Source organism: Hyla sarda, unplaced genomic scaffold (genome assembly GCF_029499605.1).
Source record: "Hyla sarda isolate aHylSar1 unplaced genomic scaffold, aHylSar1.hap1 scaffold_1803, whole genome shotgun sequence".
Classification (NCBI taxonomy): domain Eukaryota; kingdom Metazoa; phylum Chordata; class Amphibia; order Anura; family Hylidae; genus Hyla; species Hyla sarda.
The window spans coordinates 47,075-68,464 of record NW_026608449.1 but is presented as its reverse complement, the minus strand read 5'-3'; the positions used below and the strand labels follow the sequence as shown (position 1 = coordinate 68,464).

General features: G+C 46.8%; 7 non-coding genes and 4 pseudogenes across 7 annotated transcripts; all 11 read left to right on the top strand.

Moving 5' to 3' along the window:
* The first annotated feature begins 771 nt into the window (after positions 1-771).
* On the top strand, positions 772-931 carry LOC130314111 (U2 spliceosomal RNA; annotated as a pseudogene).
* A 696-nt stretch (positions 932-1,627) lies between these two features.
* Positions 1,628-1,807, top strand: LOC130314106 (U2 spliceosomal RNA; annotated as a pseudogene).
* Positions 1,808-3,895: 2,088 nt separating this feature from the next.
* Positions 3,896-4,055, top strand: LOC130314110 (U2 spliceosomal RNA; annotated as a pseudogene).
* A 693-nt stretch (positions 4,056-4,748) lies between these two features.
* Positions 4,749-4,929, top strand: LOC130314101 (U2 spliceosomal RNA; annotated as a pseudogene).
* Positions 4,930-7,016: 2,087 nt separating this feature from the next.
* Positions 7,017-7,207, top strand: LOC130314097 (U2 spliceosomal RNA). The gene has a single exon (XR_008861851.1). It is a non-coding gene; the product is annotated as a U2 spliceosomal RNA (small nuclear RNA).
* A 2,096-nt stretch (positions 7,208-9,303) lies between these two features.
* On the top strand, positions 9,304-9,494 carry LOC130314100 (U2 spliceosomal RNA). The gene has a single exon (XR_008861854.1). It is a non-coding gene; the product is annotated as a U2 spliceosomal RNA (small nuclear RNA).
* Positions 9,495-11,592: 2,098 nt separating this feature from the next.
* On the top strand, positions 11,593-11,783 carry LOC130314095 (U2 spliceosomal RNA). The gene has a single exon (XR_008861849.1). It is a non-coding gene; the product is annotated as a U2 spliceosomal RNA (small nuclear RNA).
* A 2,090-nt stretch (positions 11,784-13,873) lies between these two features.
* On the top strand, positions 13,874-14,064 carry LOC130314094 (U2 spliceosomal RNA). The gene has a single exon (XR_008861848.1). It is a non-coding gene; the product is annotated as a U2 spliceosomal RNA (small nuclear RNA).
* Positions 14,065-16,149: 2,085 nt separating this feature from the next.
* Positions 16,150-16,340, top strand: LOC130314092 (U2 spliceosomal RNA). The gene has a single exon (XR_008861847.1). It is a non-coding gene; the product is annotated as a U2 spliceosomal RNA (small nuclear RNA).
* Positions 16,341-18,435: 2,095 nt separating this feature from the next.
* On the top strand, positions 18,436-18,626 carry LOC130314091 (U2 spliceosomal RNA). The gene has a single exon (XR_008861846.1). It is a non-coding gene; the product is annotated as a U2 spliceosomal RNA (small nuclear RNA).
* Positions 18,627-20,717: 2,091 nt separating this feature from the next.
* Positions 20,718-20,908, top strand: LOC130314099 (U2 spliceosomal RNA). Its single transcript, XR_008861853.1, has one exon. It is a non-coding gene; the product is annotated as a U2 spliceosomal RNA (small nuclear RNA).
* Positions 20,909-21,390: the final 482 nt, after the last annotated feature.

Here is a 21,390-nt window from a genome sequence, read left to right as displayed (position 1 = left end):
CAATACCACTGACATCACTAGGTGTAAACAACATCTCTCCTTTGCTGTGTATGTGACTATGGAGCTGTTTGGTGATGTCGTCTATTATGGCCTTCATAGAAGCAACAGGAGATTGTTGCATCCATCTAGAACCCTCAGAACTACAGTGCTATGATGTCACTCACTTCCACAGGCCTTGCAGAGTGTAAACAACAACAACCCAGCTTTGTTGTGTATGTAACCATAGGGATTTGTGATGTCACCTAGAACCTTCACAGCAGCGACAGCTTTATGAGGAGCATCAGCACTGCTCTGCCTGAGCAGAACCATCACCGCCATAGGTTGTCAAATAACCCGGATTTAACCCACACAGGTAAGTCCAATGGGGTGCAGGCATGTCCTCTATGCTTACAGCTTCCCGTGGGTGTTGGTTTGATACCATTTGGGGACAGCCAAGGAGGCATCTGCAGGCAACAAAGGTAGGTGTGTGCTTGTGTGTGTGTTTCCTATGCAGATCCTAAGCCCAGTGTCACATGCAAGTAGGAGGAGTAAGAAGGGTTCCTGGCAAATCCGGGTTATGGATTGCATTTAAAAAGGCCCCGTGGGAGTGCAATGGGCCCCTGTCTTGCTGCTTAGCAATAATGGTATGGGTTTAGGTTCTGCTGTGTGTACTGGTGGTTGACTGCCCCCCAGCCCAGAGTGTGCATGGAAAATTGTCTGGCAGCCTCCCTGACAGCAAGCAGTGATAGTGCCCATGAAGGGGACCTTGTTGGGCCCGCCCCTTTCACGGTTATCGCTTCTCGGCCTTTTGGCTAAGATCAAGTGTAGTATCTGTTCTTATCAGTTTTCATGCTGGTGGGGATGGGTGCTGCATGGAGGATGCAGGTGTACCAGGGCTTTCCGGGGCTGGTTCTGAGGAATCAGCTCGACGGCTGCCCCGATGTGACCTGTTCCCTCCGGGTCTCGCCATGAGGCTGAGAGGGTCTAGAGCCGAGGTACTTTTGTGCCTCGGGGAGTGGTGACCCCGAGGTGCCGAAACTCACTGGGAGGATAGACTCACTGAGTTGAAGCACGGGCACCATAATCTCTTCACCTTGTGGCACTCACCTCTTGATTCCCGGCCTTCTGGCTAGGATCAGAGAAATTTTTATAGATCCGGCCGGATGTCCGGGCAGTATATCTGCACACATTCACTTATTTATTTCTTTTTTGTCTCACTGTGTCACTTTTTGCGTGTTGTGTGTTCACAGGATTGGTCAGGATGCGGTAGCCCTTCTGGGTGTCCCTCCTGGCGGTCTAGGGGAGGTGTGTGTGGCCATTAGGTTCCGCACCTCCCTGCAAACACCCCGGGTACTCCTGCTTTGGCAGGGTACCTACCGTAATCGGCTCTGCGGGCAGATACCTTGGCTAACGCCAAGGGGGATGCCGGGAGCATTTGTGGTCCCCTAGTAGCTTCGGCGAAAAGGGACATCGAACCTGGAACCTCGCAGGTACCTTTTGGTCCGGAGGCGAAGGGTAAGGTTTGTTGGGGGGCCTCTCTCCTATCGGAGAAGGGCTTGCGATAGTAGACCGCATCCTTTGTGCACGTTTTTTTAGTGTAACACGTTTGCACTTTTTCTTGCACTTTGGGTGAATCGAAAGCACGTTCCTCGGCTTTAGATAAAAAAAAAAAAAAATCTGTTCTTATCAGTTTAATATCTGATACGTCCCCTATCTGGGGACCATATATTAAATGGATTTTGAGAACGGGGGCCGATTTCGAAGCTTGCTTCCGTCGCCCTATGCATTGACCCGATATGGCAGTATCTTCGGGTACAGTGCACCACCCCCTTACAGGGTTAAAAAGAAAGATTCCTACTTTCATTGCTACCTGCTTGCTGGCTAGCCAGCTAGCCAGCCCTGTGGGCCTTGCTGCTGCAGCCAAAAAACAAAAGGTGGTGCTGCTGCTGCTGCTTCTGCTGCTTCTGCTTCTGCTTGTGTCTGGCCCCTGTTGGAGCGTCCAGGCACAGGACTTCTGCTGCTGCTGACTAAATGGCCTCCTTAATTGGATCATTTGAGTAGCCAGCACACCTGTGCAGGTAGGGCATGACATGATAGGCAGCTGCCTTGATAGCGGGTGGGTGCTGAATGTTCCTAATTGACAAAATAAGATTAATGCTTATGAAGAAATATAAAATCTCATCCCTTCCCCAATATCGCGCCACACCCCTACCCCTTAATTCCCTGGTTGAACTTGATGGACATATGTCTTTTTTCGACCGTACTAACTATGTAACTATGTAACATAACATGGGGGGGGGGGGGGGTCTCCTGGCTGTTCACACAGGTGTGTCATTGCTGTACATTGACCATGCATTGCTTCTGTGGTATTGCAAAGGCAAAGACAAATGCTTCCAGCCATCCATTGCACTAATGGATTGGTCATCAGCTGGCTGTCTATGTCCCGCATCAATATAGACCAAAGTACAGAGGGTTAGGCTATGCTATTGTGCACCTACCTGATGCATCAGAAGGTGCGAGGCCCTTGCTAAATTCTGTGCACAGACTTTGAGATCTATGCTTTAGACTGTATCTAAACCTGCTCCAACATGGACTGACATTCTGGCCTACTTTCAGCCGATGCGACTTGTCTGTCGCTGAACAGTCGCTTTTTATGTATTCAGCACCTATGTATAATGTTGTAAAAATGCTCTAGAAGCTAAAGTCGCAGAAATGTCACACATATTTGGCCTGCAACTTTCTGTGCGACAAATTCAGACAGGAAAAATCAGTATAAATCCTTAGAAAATTATCCCCCAGTGTCTCCATCTGCTGGCGGTATTGAATAAGCATTGCTGCACTGATGGGGTATGCATTAGACGAAAAAAAAGAAGAAAAAGAAGAATAATACGCCCAGAAAAGAGGCGAAAAGGAGAAAAACGTAAAAAAACGTGAAAAAAAAGTAAGAGGAAGAGAAGGGAAAAAAAGGTGGAAATGGGTTTAAAAGTGATTTCGGCGGAGAAATATATATATATATATATATATATATATATATATATATATACGCGCACACACACACATATATATAAACGTATTCTCCGTTGAGATATTGCAGCCGCTGCTGTGTCCAGGCCCAGGAGCCTTAGCACTGTGCTGTGATGTCACTCAATACCACTGACATCACTAGGTGTAAACAACATCTCTCCTTTGCTGTGTATGTGACTATGGAGCTGTTTGGTGATGTCGTCTATTATGGCCTTCATAGAAGCAACAGGAGATTGTTGCATCCATCTAGAACCCTCAGAACTACAGTGCTATGATGTCACTCACTTCCACAGGCCTTGCAGAGTGTAAACAACAACAACCCAGCTTTGTTGTGTATGTAACCATAGGGATTTGTGATGTCACCTAGAACCTTCACAGCAGCGACAGCTTTATGAGGAGCATCAGCACTGCTCTGCCTGAGCAGAACCATCACCGCCATAGGTTGTCAAATAACCCGGATTTAACCCACACAGGTAAGTCCAATGGGGTGCAGGCATGTCCTCTATGCTTACAGCTTCCCGTGGGTGTTGGTTTGATACCGTTTGGGGACAGCCAAGGAGGCATCTGCAGGCAACAAAGGTAGGTGTGTGCTTGTGTGTGTGTTTCCTATGCAGATCCTAAGCCCAGTGTCACATGCAAGTAGGAGGAGTAAGAAGGGTTCCTGGCAAATCCGGGTTATGGATTGCATTTAAAAAGGCCCCGTGGGAGTGCAATGGGCCCCTGTCTTGCTGCTTAGCAATAATGGTATGGGTTTAGGTTCTGCTGTGTGTACTGGTGGTTGACTGCCCCCCAGCCCAGAGTGTGCATGGAAAATTGTCTGGCAGCCTCCCTGACAGCAAGCAGTGATAGTGCCCATGAAGGGGACCTTGTTGGGCCCGCCCCTTTCACGGTTATCGCTTCTCGGCCTTTTGGCTAAGATCAAGTGTAGTATCTGTTCTTATCAGTTTTCATGCTGGTGGGGATGGGTGCTGCATGGAGGATGCAGGTGTACCAGGGCTTTCCGGGGCTGGTTCTGAGGAATCAGCTCGACGGCTGCCCCGATGTGACCTGTTCCCTCCGGGTCTCGCCATGAGGCTGAGAGGGTCTAGAGCCGAGGTACTTTTGTGCCTCGGGGAGTGGTGACCCCGAGGTGCCGAAACTCACTGGGAGGATAGACTCACTGAGTTGAAGCACGGGCACCATAATCTCTTCACCTTGTGGCACTCACCTCTTGATTCCCGGCCTTCTGGCTAGGATCAGAGAAATTTTTATAGATCCGGCCGGATGTCCGGGCAGTATATCTGCACACATTCACTTATTTATTTCTTTTTTGTCTCACTGTGTCACTTTTTGCGTGTTGTGTGTTCACAGGATTGGTCAGGATGCGGTAGCCCTTCTGGGTGTCCCTCCTGGCGGTCTAGGGGAGGTGTGTGTGGCCATTAGGTTCCGCACCTCCCTGCAAACACCCCGGGTACTCCTGCTTTGGCAGGGTACCTACCGTAATCGGCTCTGCGGGCAGATACCTTGGCTAACGCCAAGGGGGATGCCGGGAGCATTTGTGGTCCCCTAGTAGCTTCGGCGAAAAGGGACATCGAACCTGGAACCTCGCAGGTACCTTTTGGTCCGGAGGCGAAGGGTAAGGTTTGTTGGGGGGCCTCTCTCCTATCGGAGAAGGGCTTGCGATAGACCGCATCCTTTGTGCACGTTTTTTTAGTGTAACACGTTTGCACTTTTTCTTGCACTTTGGGTGAATCGAAAGCACGTTCCTCGGCTTTAGATAAAAAAAAAAAAAAATCTGTTCTTATCAGTTTAATATCTGATACGTCCCCTATCTGGGGACCATATATTAAATGGATTTTTGAGAACGGGGGCCGATTTCGAAGCTTGCTTCCGTCGCCCTATGCATTGACCCGATATGGCAGTATCTTCGGGTACAGTGCACCACCCCCTTACAGGGTTAAAAAGAAAGATTCCTACTTTCATTGCTACCTGCTTGCTGGCTAGCCAGCTAGCCAGCCCTGTGGGCCTTGCTGCTGCAGCCAAAAAACAAAAGGTGGTGCTGCTGCTGCTGCTTCTGCTGCTTCTGCTTCTGCTTGTGTCTGGCCCCTGTTGGAGCGTCCAGGCACAGGACTTCTGCTGCTGCTGACTAAATGGCCTCCTTAATTGGATCATTTGAGTAGCCAGCACACCTGTGCAGGTAGGGCATGACATGATAGGCAGCTGCCTTGATAGCGGGTGGGTGCTGAATGTTCCTAATTGACAAAATAAGATTAATGCTTATGAAGAAATATAAAATCTCATCCCTTCCCCAATATCGCGCCACACCCCTACCCCTTAATTCCCTGGTTGAACTTGATGGACATATGTCTTTTTTCGACCGTACTAACTATGTAACTATGTAACATAACATGGGGGGGGGGGGGGGGTCTCCTGGCTGTTCACACAGGTGTGTCATTGCTGTACATTGACCATGCATTGCTTCTGTGGTATTGCAAAGGCAAAGACAAATGCTTCCAGCCATCCATTGCACTAATGGATTGGTCATCAGCTGGCTGTCTATGTCCCGCATCAATATAGACCAAAGTACAGAGGGTTAGGCTATGCTATTGTGCACCTACCTGATGCATCAGAAGGTGCGAGGCCCTTGCTAAATTCTGTGCACAGACTTTGAGATCTATGCTTTAGACTGTATCTAAACCTGCTCCAACATGGACTGACATTCTGGCCTACTTTCAGCCGATGCGACTTGTCTGTCGCTGAACAGTCGCTTTTTATGTATTCAGCACCTATGTATAATGTTGTAAAAATGCTCTAGAAGCTAAAGTCGCAGAAATGTCACACATATTTGGCCTGCAACTTTCTGTGCGACAAATTCAGACAGGAAAAATCAGTATAAATCCTTAGAAAATTATCCCCCAGTGTCTCCATCTGCTGGCGGTATTGAATAAGCATTGCTGCACTGATGGGGTATGCATTAGACGAAAAAAAAGAAGAAAAAGAAGAATAATACGCCCAGAAAAGAGGCGAAAAGGAGAAAAACGTAAAAAAACGTGAAAAAAAAGTAAGAGGAAGAGAAGGGAAAAAAAGGTGGAAATGGGTTTAAAAGTGATTTCGGCGGAGAAATATATATATATATATATATATATATATATATATATATACGCGCACACACACACATATATATAAACGTATTCTCCGTTGAGATATTGCAGCCGCTGCTGTGTCCAGGCCCAGGAGCCTTAGCACTGTGCTGTGATGTCACTCAATACCACTGACATCACTAGGTGTAAACAACATCTCTCCTTTGCTGTGTATGTGACTATGGAGCTGTTTGGTGATGTCGTCTATTATGGCCTTCATAGAAGCAACAGGAGATTGTTGCATCCATCTAGAACCCTCAGAACTACAGTGCTATGATGTCACTCACTTCCACAGGCCTTGCAGAGTGTAAACAACAACAACCCAGCTTTGTTGTGTATGTAACCATAGGGATTTGTGATGTCACCTAGAACCTTCACAGCAGCGACAGCTTTATGAGGAGCATCAGCACTGCTCTGCCTGAGCAGAACCATCACCGCCATAGGTTGTCAAATAACCCGGATTTAACCCACACAGGTAAGTCCAATGGGGTGCAGGCATGTCCTCTATGCTTACAGCTTCCCGTGGGTGTTGGTTTGATACCGTTTGGGGACAGCCAAGGAGGCATCTGCAGGCAACAAAGGTAGGTGTGTGCTTGTGTGTGTGTTTCCTATGCAGATCCTAAGCCCAGTGTCACATGCAAGTAGGAGGAGTAAGAAGGGTTCCTGGCAAATCCGGGTTATGGATTGCATTTAAAAAGGCCCCGTGGGAGTGCAATGGGCCCCTGTCTTGCTGCTTAGCAATAATGGTATGGGTTTAGGTTCTGCTGTGTGTACTGGTGGTTGACTGCCCCCCAGCCCAGAGTGTGCATGGAAAATTGTCTGGCAGCCTCCCTGACAGCAAGCAGTGATAGTGCCCATGAAGGGGACCTTGTTGGGCCCGCCCCTTTCACGGTTATCGCTTCTCGGCCTTTTGGCTAAGATCAAGTGTAGTATCTGTTCTTATCAGTTTAATATCTGATACGTCCCCTATCTGGGGACCATATATTAAATGGATTTTTGAGAACGGGGGCCGATTTCGAAGCTTGCTTCCGTCGCCCTATGCATTGACCCGATATGGCAGTATCTTCGGGTACAGTGCACCACCCCCTTACAGGGTTAAAAAGAAAGATTCCTACTTTCATTGCTACCTGCTTGCTGGCTAGCCAGCTAGCCAGCCCTGTGGGCCTTGCTGCTGCAGCCAAAAAACAAAAGGTGGTGCTGCTGCTGCTGCTTCTGCTGCTTCTGCTTCTGCTTGTGTCTGGCCCCTGTTGGAGCGTCCAGGCACAGGACTTCTGCTGCTGCTGACTAAATGGCCTCCTTAATTGGATCATTTGAGTAGCCAGCACACCTGTGCAGGTAGGGCATGACATGATAGGCAGCTGCCTTGATAGCGGGTGGGTGCTGAATGTTCCTAATTGACAAAATAAGATTAATGCTTATGAAGAAATATAAAATCTCATCCCTTCCCCAATATCGCGCCACACCCCTACCCCTTAATTCCCTGGTTGAACTTGATGGACATATGTCTTTTTTCGACCGTACTAACTATGTAACTATGTAACATAACATGGGGGGGGGGGGGTCTCCTGGCTGTTCACACAGGTGTGTCATTGCTGTACATTGACCATGCATTGCTTCTGTGGTATTGCAAAGGCAAAGACAAATGCTTCCAGCCATCCATTGCACTAATGGATTGGTCATCAGCTGGCTGTCTATGTCCCGCATCAATATAGACCAAAGTACAGAGGGTTAGGCTATGCTATTGTGCACCTACCTGATGCATCAGAAGGTGCGAGGCCCTTGCTAAATTCTGTGCACAGACTTTGAGATCTATACTTTAGACTGTATCTAAACCTGCTCCAACATGGACTGACATTCTGGCCTACTTTCAGCCGATGCGACTTGTCTGTCGCTGAACAGTCGCTTTTTATGTATTCAGCACCTATGTATAATGTTGTAAAAATGCTCTAGAAGCTAAAGTCGCAGAAATGTCACACATATTTGGCCTGCAACTTTCTGTGCGACAAATTCAGACAGGAAAAATCAGTATAAATCCTTAGAAAATTATCCCCCAGTGTCTCCATCTGCTGGCGGTATTGAATAAGCATTGCTGCACTGATGGGGTATGCATTAGACGAAAAAAAAGAAGAAAAAGAAGAATAATACGCCCAGAAAAGAGGCGAAAAGGAGAAAAACGTAAAAAAACGTGAAAAAAAAGTAAGAGGAAGAGAAGGGAAAAAAAGGTGGAAATGGGTTTAAAAACGATTTCGGCGGAGAAATATATATATATATATATATATATATATATATATATATATATATATATATACGCGCACACACACACATATATATAAACGTATTCTCCGTTGAGATATTGCAGCCGCTGCTGTGTCCAGGCCCAGGAGCCTTAGCACTGTGCTGTGATGTCACTCAATACCACTGACATCACTAGGTGTAAACAACATCTCTCCTTTGCTGTGTATGTGACTATGGAGCTGTTTGGTGATGTCGTCTATTATGGCCTTCATAGAAGCAACAGGAGATTGTTGCATCCATCTAGAACCCTCAGAACTACAGTGCTATGATGTCACTCACTTCCACAGGCCTTGCAGAGTGTAAACAACAACAACCCAGCTTTGTTGTGTATGTAACCATAGGGATTTGTGATGTCACCTAGAACCTTCACAGCAGCGACAGCTTTATGAGGAGCATCAGCACTGCTCTGCCTGAGCAGAACCATCACCGCCATAGGTTGTCAAATAACCCGGATTTAACCCACACAGGTAAGTCCAATGGGGTGCAGGCATGTCCTCTATGCTTACAGCTTCCCGTGGGTGTTGGTTTGATACCGTTTGGGGACAGCCAAGGAGGCATCTGCAGGCAACAAAGGTAGGTGTGTGCTTGTGTGTGTGTTTCCTATGCAGATCCTAAGCCCAGTGTCACATGCAAGTAGGAGGAGTAAGAAGGGTTCCTGGCAAATCCGGGTTATGGATTGCATTTAAAAAGGCCCCGTGGGAGTGCAATGGGCCCCTGTCTTGCTGCTTAGCAATAATGGTATGGGTTTAGGTTCTGCTGTGTGTACTGGTGGTTGACTGCCCCCCAGCCCAGAGTGTGCATGGAAAATTGTCTGGCAGCCTCCCTGACAGCAAGCAGTGATAGTGCCCATGAAGGGGACCTTGTTGGGCCCGCCCCTTTCACGGTTATCGCTTCTCGGCCTTTTGGCTAAGATCAAGTGTAGTATCTGTTCTTATCAGTTTAATATCTGATACGTCCCCTATCTGGGGACCATATATTAAATGGATTTTTGAGAACGGGGGCCGATTTCGAAGCTTGCTTCCGTCGCCCTATGCATTGACCCGATATGGCAGTATCTTCCGGTACAGTGCACCACCCCCTTACAGGGTTAAAAAGAAAGATTCCTACTTTCATTGCTACCTGCTTGCTGGCTAGCCAGCTAGCCAGCCCTGTGGGCCTTGCTGCTGCAGCCAAAAAACAAAAGGTGGTGCTGCTGCTGCTGCTTCTGCTGCTTCTGCTTCTGCTTGTGTCTGGCCCCTGTTGGAGCGTCCAGGCACAGGACTTCTGCTGCTGCTGACTAAATGGCCTCCTTAATTGGATCATTTGAGTAGCCAGCACACCTGTGCAGGTAGGGCATGACATGATAGGCAGCTGCCTTGATAGCGGGTGGGTGCTGAATGTTCCTAATTGACAAAATAAGATTAATGCTTATGAAGAAATATAAAATCTCATCCCTTCCCCAATATCGCGCCACACCCCTACCCCTTAATTCCCTGGTTGAACTTGATGGACATATGTCTTTTTTCGACCGTACTAACTATGTAACTATGTAACATAACATGGGGGGGGGGGGGGGGGGGTCTCCTGGCTGTTCACACAGGTGTGTCATTGCTGTACATTGACCATGCATTGCTTCTGTGGTATTGCAAAGGCAAAGACAAATGCTTCCAGCCATCCATTGCACTAATGGATTGGTCATCAGCTGGCTGTCTATGTCCCGCATCAATATAGACCAAAGTACAGAGGGTTAGGCTATGCTATTGTGCACCTACCTGATGCATCAGAAGGTGCGAGGCCCTTGCTAAATTCTGTGCACAGACTTTGAGATCTATACTTTAGACTGTATCTAAACCTGCTCCAACATGGACTGACATTCTGGCCTACTTTCAGCCGATGCGACTTGTCTGTCGCTGAACAGTCGCTTTTTATGTATTCAGCACCTGTGTATAATGTTGTAAAAATGCTCTAGAAGCTAAAGTCGCAGAAATGTCACACATATTTGGCCTGCAACTTTCTGTGCGACAAATTCAGACAGGAAAAATCAGTATAAATCCTTAGAAAATTATCCCCCAGTGTCTCCATCTGCTGGCGGTATTGAATAAGCATTGCTGCACTGATGGGGTATGCATTAGACGAAAAAAAAGAAGAAAAAGAAGAATAATACGCCCAGAAAAGAGGCGAAAAGGAGAAAAACGTAAAAAAACGTGAAAAAAAAGTAAGAGGAAGAGAAGGGAAAAAAAGGTGGAAATGGGTTTAAAAGTGATTTCGGCGGAGAAATATATATATATATATATATATATATATATATATATATATATATATACGCGCACACACACACATATATATAAACGTATTCTCCGTTGAGATATTGCAGCCGCTGCTGTGTCCAGGCCCAGGAGCCTTAGCACTGTGCTGTGATGTCACTCAATACCACTGACATCACTAGGTGTAAACAACATCTCTCCTTTGCTGTGTATGTGACTATGGAGCTCTTTGGTGATGTCGTCTATTATGGCCTTCATAGAAGCAACAGGAGATTGTTGCATCCATCTAGAACCCTCAGAACTACAGTGCTATGATGTCACTCACTTCCACAGGCCTTGCAGAGTGTAAACAACAACAACCCAGCTTTGTTGTGTATGTAACCATAGGGATTTGTGATGTCACCTAGAACCTTCACAGCAGCGACAGCTTTATGAGGAGCATCAGCACTGCTCTGCCTGAGCAGAACCATCACCGCCATAGGTTGTCAAATAACCCGGATTTAACCCACACAGGTAAGTCCAATGGGGTGCAGGCATGTCCTCTATGCTTACAGCTTCCCGTGGGTGTTGGTTTGATACCGTTTGGGGACAGCCAAGGAGGCATCTGCAGGCAACAAAGGTAGGTGTGTGCTTGTGTGTGTGTTTCCTATGCAGATCCTAAGCCCAGTGTCACATGCAAGTAGGAGGAGTAAGAAGGGTTCCTGGCAAATCCGGGTTATGGATTGCATTTAAAAAGGCCCCGTGGGAGTGCAATGGGCCCCTGTCTTGCTGCTTAGCAATAATGGTATGGGTTTAGGTTCTGCTGTGTGTACTGGTGGTTGACTGCCCCCCAGCCCAGAGTGTGCATGGAAAATTGTCTGGCAGCCTCCCTGACAGCAAGCAGTGATAGTGCCCATGAAGGGGACCTTGTTGGGCCCGCCCCTTTCACGGTTATCGCTTCTCGGCCTTTTGGCTAAGATCAAGTGTAGTATCTGTTCTTATCAGTTTAATATCTGATACGTCCCCTATCTGGGGACCATATATTAAATGGATTTTTGAGAACGGGGGCCGATTTCGAAGCTTGCTTCCGTCGCCCTATGCATTGACCCGATATGGCAGTATCTTCGGGTACAGTGCACCACCCCCTTACAGGGTTAAAAAGAAAGATTCCTACTTTCATTGCTACCTGCTTGCTGGCTAGCCAGCTAGCCAGCCCTGTGGGCCTTGCTGCTGCAGCCAAAAAACAAAAGGTGGTGCTGCTGCTGCTTCTGCTGCTTCTGCTTCTGCTTGTGTCTGGCCCCTGTTGGAGCGTCCAGGCACAGGACTTCTGCTGCTGCTGACTAAATGGCCTCCTTAATTGGATCATTTGAGTAGCCAGCACACCTGTGCAGGTAGGGCATGACATGATAGGCAGCTGCCTTGATAGCGGGTGGGTGCTGAATGTTCCTAATTGACAAAATAAGATTAATGCTTATGAAGAAATATAAAATCTCATCCCTTCCCCAATATCGCGCCACACCCCTACCCCTTAATTCCCTGGTTGAACTTGATGGACATATGTCTTTTTTCGACCGTACTAACTATGTAACTATGTAACATAACATGGGGGGGGGGGGGGGGGTCTCCTGGCTGTTCACACAGGTGTGTCATTGCTGTACATTGACCATGCATTGCTTCTGTGGTATTGCAAAGGCAAAGACAAATGCTTCCAGCCATCCATTGCACTAATGGATTGGTCATCAGCTGGCTGTCTATGTCCCGCATCAATATAGACCAAAGTACAGAGGGTTAGGCTATGCTATTGTGCACCTACCTGATGCATCAGAAGGTGCGAGGCCCTTGCTAAATTCTGTGCACAGACTTTGAGATCTATACTTTAGACTGTATCTAAACCTGCTCCAACATGGACTGACATTCTGGCCTACTTTCAGCCGATGCGACTTGTCTGTCGCTGAACAGTCGCTTTTTATGTATTCAGCACCTATGTATAATGTTGTAAAAATGCTCTAGAAGCTAAAGTCGCAGAAATGTCACACATATTTGGCCTGCAACTTTCTGTGCGACAAATTCAGACAGGAAAAATCAGTATAAATCCTTAGAAAATTATCCCCCAGTGTCTCCATCTGCTGGCGGTATTGAATAAGCATTGCTGCACTGATGGGGTATGCATTAGACGAAAAAAAAGAAGAAAAAGAAGAATAATACGCCCAGAAAAGAGGCGAAAAGGAGAAAAACGTAAAAAAACGTGAAAAAAAAAGTAAGAGGAAGAGAAGGGAAAAAAAGGTGGAAATGGGTTTAAAAGTGATTTCGGCGGAGAAATATATATATATATATATATATATATATATATATATATATATACGCGCACACACACACATATATATAAACGTATTCTCCGTTGAGATATTGCAGCCGCTGCTGTGTCCAGGCCCAGGAGCCTTAGCACTGTGCTGTGATGTCACTCAATACCACTGACATCACTAGGTGTAAACAACATCTCTCCTTTGCTGTGTATGTGACTATGGAGCTGTTTGGTGATGTCGTCTATTATGGCCTTCATAGAAGCAACAGGAGATTGTTGCATCCATCTAGAACCCTCAGAACTACAGTGCTATGATGTCACTCACTTCCACAGGCCTTGCAGAGTGTAAACAACAACAACCCAGCTTTGTTGTGTATGTAACCATAGGGATTTGTGATGTCACCTAGAACCTTCACAGCAGCGACAGCTTTATGAGGAGCATCAGCACTGCTCTGCCTGAGCAGAACCATCACCGCCATAGGTTGTCAAATAACCCGGATTTAACCCACACAGGTAAGTCCAATGGGGTGCAGGCATGTCCTCTATGCTTACAGCTTCCCGTGGGTGTTGGTTTGATACCGTTTGGGGACAGCCAAGGAGGCATCTGCAGGCAACAAAGGTAGGTGTGTGCTTGTGTGTGTGTTTCCTATGCAGATCCTAAGCCCAGTGTCACATGCAAGTAGGAGGAGTAAGAAGGGTTCCTGGCAAATCCGGGTTATGGATTGCATTTAAAAAGGCCCCGTGGGAGTGCAATGGGCCCCTGTCTTGCTGCTTAGCAATAATGGTATGGGTTTAGGTTCTGCTGTGTGTACTGGTGGTTGACTGCCCCCCAGCCCAGAGTGTGCATGGAAAATTGTCTGGCAGCCTCCCTGACAGCAAGCAGTGATAGTGCCCATGAAGGGGACCTTGTTGGGCCCGCCCCTTTCACGGTTATCGCTTCTCGGCCTTTTGGCTAAGATCAAGTGTAGTATCTGTTCTTATCAGTTTAATATCTGATACGTCCCCTATCTGGGGACCATATATTAAATGGATTTTTGAGAACGGGGGCCGATTTCGAAGCTTGCTTCCGTCGCCCTATGCATTGACCCGATATGGCAGTATCTTCGGGTACAGTGCACCACCCCCTTACAGGGTTAAAAAGAAAGATTCCTACTTTCATTGCTACCTGCTTGCTGGCTAGCCAGCTAGCCAGCCCTGTGGGCCTTGCTGCTGCAGCCAAAAAACAAAAGGTGGTGCTGCTGCTGCTGCTTCTGCTGCTTCTGCTTCTGCTTGTGTCTGGCCCCTGTTGGAGCGTCCAGGCACAGGACTTCTGCTGCTGCTGACTAAATGGCCTCCTTAATTGGATCATTTGAGTAGCCAGCACACCTGTGCAGGTAGGGCATGACATGATAGGCAGCTGCCTTGATAGCGGGTGGGTGCTGAATGTTCCTAATTGACAAAATAAGATTAATGCTTATGAAGAAATATAAAATCTCATCCCTTCCCCAATATCGCGCCACACCCCTACCCCTTAATTCCCTGGTTGAACTTGATGGACATATGTCTTTTTTCGACCGTACTAACTATGTAACTATGTAACATAACATGGGGGGGGGGGGGGGGTCTCCTGGCTGTTCACACAGGTGTGTCATTGCTGTACATTGACCATGCATTGCTTCTGTGGTATTGCAAAGGCAAAGACAAATGCTTCCAGCCATCCATTGCACTAATGGATTGGTCATCAGCTGGCTGTCTATGTCCCGCATCAATATAGACCAAAGTACAGAGGGTTAGGCTATGCTATTGTGCACCTACCTGATGCATCAGAAGGTGCGAGGCCCTTGCTAAATTCTGTGCACAGACTTTGAGATCTATACTTTAAACTGTATCTAAACCTGCTCCAACATGGACTGACATTCTGGCCTACTTTCAGCCGATGCGACTTGTCTGTCGCTGAACAGTCGCTTTTTATGTATTCAGCACCTATGTATAATGTTGTAAAAATGCTCTAGAAGCTAAAGTCGCAGAAATGTCACACATATTTGGCCTGCAACTTTCTGTGCGACAAATTCAGACAGGAAAAATCAGTATAAATCCTTAGAAAATTATCCCCCAGTGTCTCCATCTGCTGGCGGTATTGAATAAGCATTGCTGCACTGATGGGGTATGCATTAGACGAAAAAAAAGAAGAAAAAGAAGAATAATACGCCCAGAAAAGAGGCGAAAAGGAGAAAAACGTAAAAAAACGTGAAAAAAAAGTAAGAGGAAGAGAAGGGAAAAAAAGGTGGAAATGGGTTTAAAAGTGATTTCGGCGGAGAAATATATATATATATATATATATATATATATATATATACGCGCACACACACACATATATATAAACGTATTCTCCGTTGAGATATTGCAGCCGCTGCTGTGTCCAGGCCCAGGAGCCTTAGCACTGTGCTGTGATGTCACTCAATACCACTGACATCACTAGGTGTAAACAACATCTCTCCTTTGCTGTGTATGTGACTATGGAGCTGTTTGGTGATGTCGTCTATTATGGCCTTCATAGAAGCAACAGGAGATTGTTGCATCCATCTAGAACCCTCAGAACTACAGTGCTATGATGTCACTCACTTCCACAGGCCTTGCAGAGTGTAAACAACAACAACCCAGCTTTGTTGTGTATGTAACCATAGGGATTTGTGATGTCACCTAGAACCTTCACAGCAGCGACAGCTTTATGAGGAGCATCAGCACTGCTCTGCCTGAGCAGAACCATCACCGCCATAGGTTGTCAAATAACCCGGATTTAACCCACACAGGTAAGTCCAATGGGGTGCAGGCATGTCCTCTATGCTTACAGCTTCCCGTGGGTGTTGGTTTGATACCGTTTGGGGACAGCCAAGGAGGCATCTGCAGGCAACAAAGGTAGGTGTGTGCTTGTGTGTGTGTTTCCTATGCAGATCCTAAGCCCAGTGTCACATGCAAGTAGGAGGAGTAAGAAGGGTTCCTGGCAAATCCGGGTTATGGATTGCATTTAAAAAGGCCCCGTGGGAGTGCAATGGGCCCCTGTCTTGCTGCTTAGCAATAATGGTATGGGTTTAGGTTCTGCTGTGTGTACTGGTGGTTGACTGCCCCCCAGCCCAGAGTGTGCATGGAAAATTGTCTGGCAGCCTCCCTGACAGCAAGCAGTGATAGTGCCCATGAAGGGGACCTTGTTGGGCCCGCCCCTTTCACGGTTATCGCTTCTCGGCCTTTTGGCTAAGATCAAGTGTAGTATCTGTTCTTATCAGTTTAATATCTGATACGTCCCCTATCTGGGGACCATATATTAAATGGATTTTTGAGAACGGGGGCCGATTTCGAAGCTTGCTTCCGTCGCCCTATGCATTGACCCGATATGGCAGTATCTTCGGGTACAGTGCACCACCCCCTTACAGGGTTAAAAAGAAAGATTCCTACTTTCATTGCTACCTGCTTGCTGGCTAGCCAGCTAGCCAGCCCTGTGGGCCTTGCTGCTGCAGCCAAAAAACAAAAGGTGGTGCTGCTGCTGCTGCTTCTGCTGCTTCTGCTTCTGCTTGTGTCTGGCCCCTGTTGGAGCGTCCAGGCACAGGACTTCTGCTGCTGCTGACTAAATGGCCTCCTTAATTGGATCATTTGAGTAGCCAGCACACCTGTGCAGGTAGGGCATGACATGATAGGCAGCTGCCTTGATAGCGGGTGGGTGCTGAATGTTCCTAATTGACAAAATAAGATTAATGCTTATGAAGAAATATAAAATCTCATCCCTTCCCCAATATCGCGCCACACCCCTACCCCTTAATTCCCTGGTTGAACTTGATGGACATATGTCTTTTTTCGACCGTACTAACTATGTAACTATGTAACATAACATGGGGGGGGGGGGGGGTCTCCTGGCTGTTCACACAGGTGTGTCATTGCTGTACATTGACCATGCATTGCTTCTGTGGTATTGCAAAGGCAAAGACAAATGCTTCCAGCCATCCATTGCACTAATGGATTGGTCATCAGCTGGCTGTCTATGTCCCGCATCAATATAGACCAAAGTACAGAGGGTTAGGCTATGCTATTGTGCACCTACCTGATGCATCAGAAGGTGCGAGGCCCTTGCTAAATTCTGTGCACAGACTTTGAGATCTATACTTTAGACTGTATCTAAACCTGCTCCAACATGGACTGACATTCTGGCCTACTTTCAGCCGATGCGACTTGTCTGTCGCTGAACAGTCGCTTTTTATGTATTCAGCACCTATGTATAATGTTGTAAAAATGCTCTAGAAGCTAAAGTCGCAGAAATGTCACACATATTTGGCCTGCAACTTTCTGTGCGACAAATTCAGACAGGAAAAATCAGTATAAATCCTTAGAAAATTATCCCCCAGTGTCTCCATCTGCTGGCGGTATTGAATAAGCATTGCTGCACTGATGGGGTATGCATTAGACGAAAAAAAAGAAGAAAAAGAAGAATAATACGCCCAGAAAAGAGGCGAAAAGGAGAAAAACGTAAAAAAACGTGAAAAAAAGTAAGAGGAAGAGAAGGGAAAAAAAGGTGGAAATGGGTTTAAAAGTGATTTCGGCGGAGAAATATATATATATATATATATATATATATATATATATATATATATATATACGCGCACACACACACATATATATAATCGTATTCTCCGTTGAGATATTGCAGCCGCTGCTGTGTCCAGGCCCAGGAGCCTTAGCACTGTGCTGTGATGTCACTCAATACCACTGACATCACTAGGTGTAAACAACATCTCTCCTTTGCTGTGTATGTGACTATGGAGCTGTTTGGTGATGTCGTCTATTATGGCCTTCATAGAAGCAACAGGAGATTGTTGCATCCATCTAGAACCCTCAGAACTACAGTGCTATGATGTCACTCACTTCCACAGGCCTTGCAGAGTGTAAACAACAACAACCCAGCTTTGTTGTGTATGTAACCATAGGGATTTGTGATGTCACCTAGAACCTTCACAGCAGCGACAGCTTTATGAGGAGCATCAGCACTGCTCTGCCTGAGCAGAACCATCACCGCCATAGGTTGTCAAATAACCCGGATTTAACCCACACAGGTAAGTCCAATGGGGTGCAGGCATGTCCTCTATGCTTACAGCTTCCCGTGGGTGTTGGTTTGATACCGTTTGGGGACAGCCAAGGAGGCATCTGCAGGCAACAAAGGTAGGTGTGTGCTTGTGTGTGTGTTTCCTATGCAGATCCTAAGCCCAGTGTCACATGCAAGTAGGAGGAGTAAGAAGGGTTCCTGGCAAATCCGGGTTATGGATTGCATTTAAAAAGGCCCCGTGGGAGTGCAATGGGCCCCTGTCTTGCTGCTTAGCAATAATGGTATGGGTTTAGGTTCTGCTGTGTGTACTGGTGGTTGACTGCCCCCCAGCCCAGAGTGTGCATGGAAAATTGTCTGGCAGCCTCCCTGACAGCAAGCAGTGATAGTGCCCATGAAGGGGACCTTGTTGGGCCCGCCCCTTTCACGGTTATCGCTTCTCGGCCTTTTGGCTAAGATCAAGTGTAGTATCTGTTCTTATCAGTTTAATATCTGATACGTCCCCTATCTGGGGACCATATATTAAATGGATTTTTGAGAACGGGGGCCGATTTCGAAGCTTGCTTCCGTCGCCCTATGCATTGACCCGATATGGCAGTATCTTCGGGTACAGTGCACCACCCCCTTACAGGGTTAAAAAGAAAGATTCCTACTTTCATTGCTACCTGCTTGCTGGCTAGCCAGCTAGCCAGCCCTGTGGGCCTTGCTGCTGCAGCCAAAAAACAAAAGGTGGTGCTGCTGCTGCTGCTTCTGCTGCTTCTGCTTCTGCTTGTGTCTGGCCCCTGTTGGAGCGTCCAGGCACAGGACTTCTGCTGCTGCTGACTAAATGGCCTCCTTAATTGGATCATTTGAGTAGCCAGCACACCTGTGCAGGTAGGGCATGACATGATAGGCAGCTGCCTTGATAGCGGGTGGGTGCTGAATGTTCCTAATTGACAAAATAAGATTAATGCTTATGAAGAAATATAAAATCTCATCCCTTCCCCAATATCGCGCCACACCCCTACCCCTTAATTCCCTGGTTGAACTTGATGGACATATGTCTTTTTTCGACCGTACTAACTATGTAACTATGTAACATAACATGGGGGGGGGGGGGGGGTCTCCTGGCTGTTCACACAGGTGTGTCATTGCTGTACATTGACCATGCATTGCTTCTGTGGTATTGCAAAGGCAAAGACAAATGCTTCCAGCCATCCATTGCACTAATGGATTGGTCATCAGCTGGCTGTCTATGTCCCGCATCAATATAGACCAAAGTACAGAGGGTTAGGCTATGCTATTGTGCACCTACCTGATGCATCAGAAGGTGCGAGGCCCTTGCTAAATTCTGTGCACAGACTTTGAGATCTATACTTTAGACTGTATCTAAACCTGCTCCAACATGGACTGACATTCTGGCCTACTTTCAGCCGATGCGACTTGTCTGTCGCTGAACAGTCGCTTTTTATGTATTCAGCACCTATGTATAATGTTGTAAAAATGCTCTAGAAGCTAAAGTCGCAGAAATGTCACACATATTTGGCCTGCAACTTTCTGTGCGACAAATTCAGACAGGAAAAATCAGTATAAATCCTTAGAAAATTATCCCCCAGTGTCTCCATCTGCTGGCGGTATTGAATAAGCATTGCTGCACTGATGGGGTATGCATTAGACGAAAAAAAAGAAGAAAAAGAAGAATAATACGCCCAGAAAAGAGGCGAAAAGGAGAAAAACGTAAAAAAACGTGAAAAAAAAGTAAGAGGAAGAGAAGGGAAAAAAAGGTGGAAATGGGTTTAAAAGTGATTTCGGCGGAGAAATATATATATATATATATATATATATATATATATATATATATACGCGCACACACACACATATATATAAACGTATTCTCCGTTGAGATATTGCAGCCGCTGCTGTGTCCAGGCCCAGGAGCCTTAGCACTGTGCTGTGATGTCACTCAATACCACTGACATCACTAGGTGTAAACAACATCTCTCCTTTGCTGTGTATGTGACTATGGAGCTGTTTGGTGATGTCGTCTATTATGGCCTTCATAGAAGCAACAGGAGATTGTTGCATCCATCTAGAACCCTCAGAACTACAGTGCTATGATGTCACTCACTTCCACAGGCCTTGCAGAGTGTAAACAACAACAACCCAGCTTTGTTGTGTATGTAACCATAGGGATTTGTGATGTCACCTAGAACCTTCACAGCAGCGACAGCTTTATGAGGAGCATCAGCACTGCTCTGCCTGAGCAGAACCATCACCGCCATAGGTTGTCAAATAACCCGGATTTAACCCACACAGGTAAGTCCAATGGGGTGCAGGCATGTCCTCTATGCTTACAGCTTCCCGTGGGTGTTGGTTTGATACCGTTTGGGGACAGCCAAGGAGGCATCTGCAGGCAACAAAGGTAGGTGTGTGCTTGTGTGTGTGTTTCCTATGCAGATCCTAAGCCCAGTGTCACATGCAAGTAGGAGGAGTAAGAAGGGTTCCTGGCAAATCCGGGTTATGGATTGCATTTAAAAAGGCCCCGTGGGAGTGCAATGGGCCCCTGTCTTGCTGCTTAGCAATAATGGTATGGGTTTAGGTTCTGCTGTGTGTACTGGTGGTTGACTGCCCCCCAGCCCAGAGTGTGCATGGAAAATAGTCTGGCAGCCTCCCTGACAGCAAGCAGTGATAGTGCCCATGAAGGGGACCTTGTTGGGCCCGCCCCTTTCACGGTTATCGCTTCTCGGCCTTTTGGCTAAGATCAAGTGTAGTATCTGTTCTTATCAGTTTAATATCTGATACGTCCCCTATCTGGGGACCATATATTAAATGGATTTTTGAGAACGGGGGCCGATTTCGAAGCTTGCTTCCGTCGCCCTATGCATTGACCCGATATGGCAGTATCTTCAGGTACAGTGCACCACCCCCTTACAGGGTTAAAAAGAAAGATTCCTACTTTCATTGCTACCTGCTTGCTGGCTAGCCAGCTAGCCAGCCCTGTGGGCCTTGCTGCTGCAGCCAAAAAACAAAAGGTGGTGCTGCTTCTGCTGCTTCTGCTTCTGCTTGTGTCTGGCCCCTGTTGGAGCGTCCAGGCACAGGACTTCTGCTGCTGCTGACTAAATGGCCTCCTTAATTGGATCATTTGAGTAGCCAGCACACCTGTGCAGGTAGGGCATGACATGATAGGCAGCTGCCTTGATAGCGGGTGGGTGCTGAATGTTCCTAATTGACAAAATAAGATTAATGCTTATGAAGAAATATAAAATCTCATCCCTTCCCCAATATCGCGCCACACCCCTACCCCTTAATTCCCTGGTTGAACTTGATGGACATATGTCTTTTTTCGACCGTACTAACTATGTAACTATGTAACATAACATGGGGGGGGGTCTCCTGGCTGTTCACACA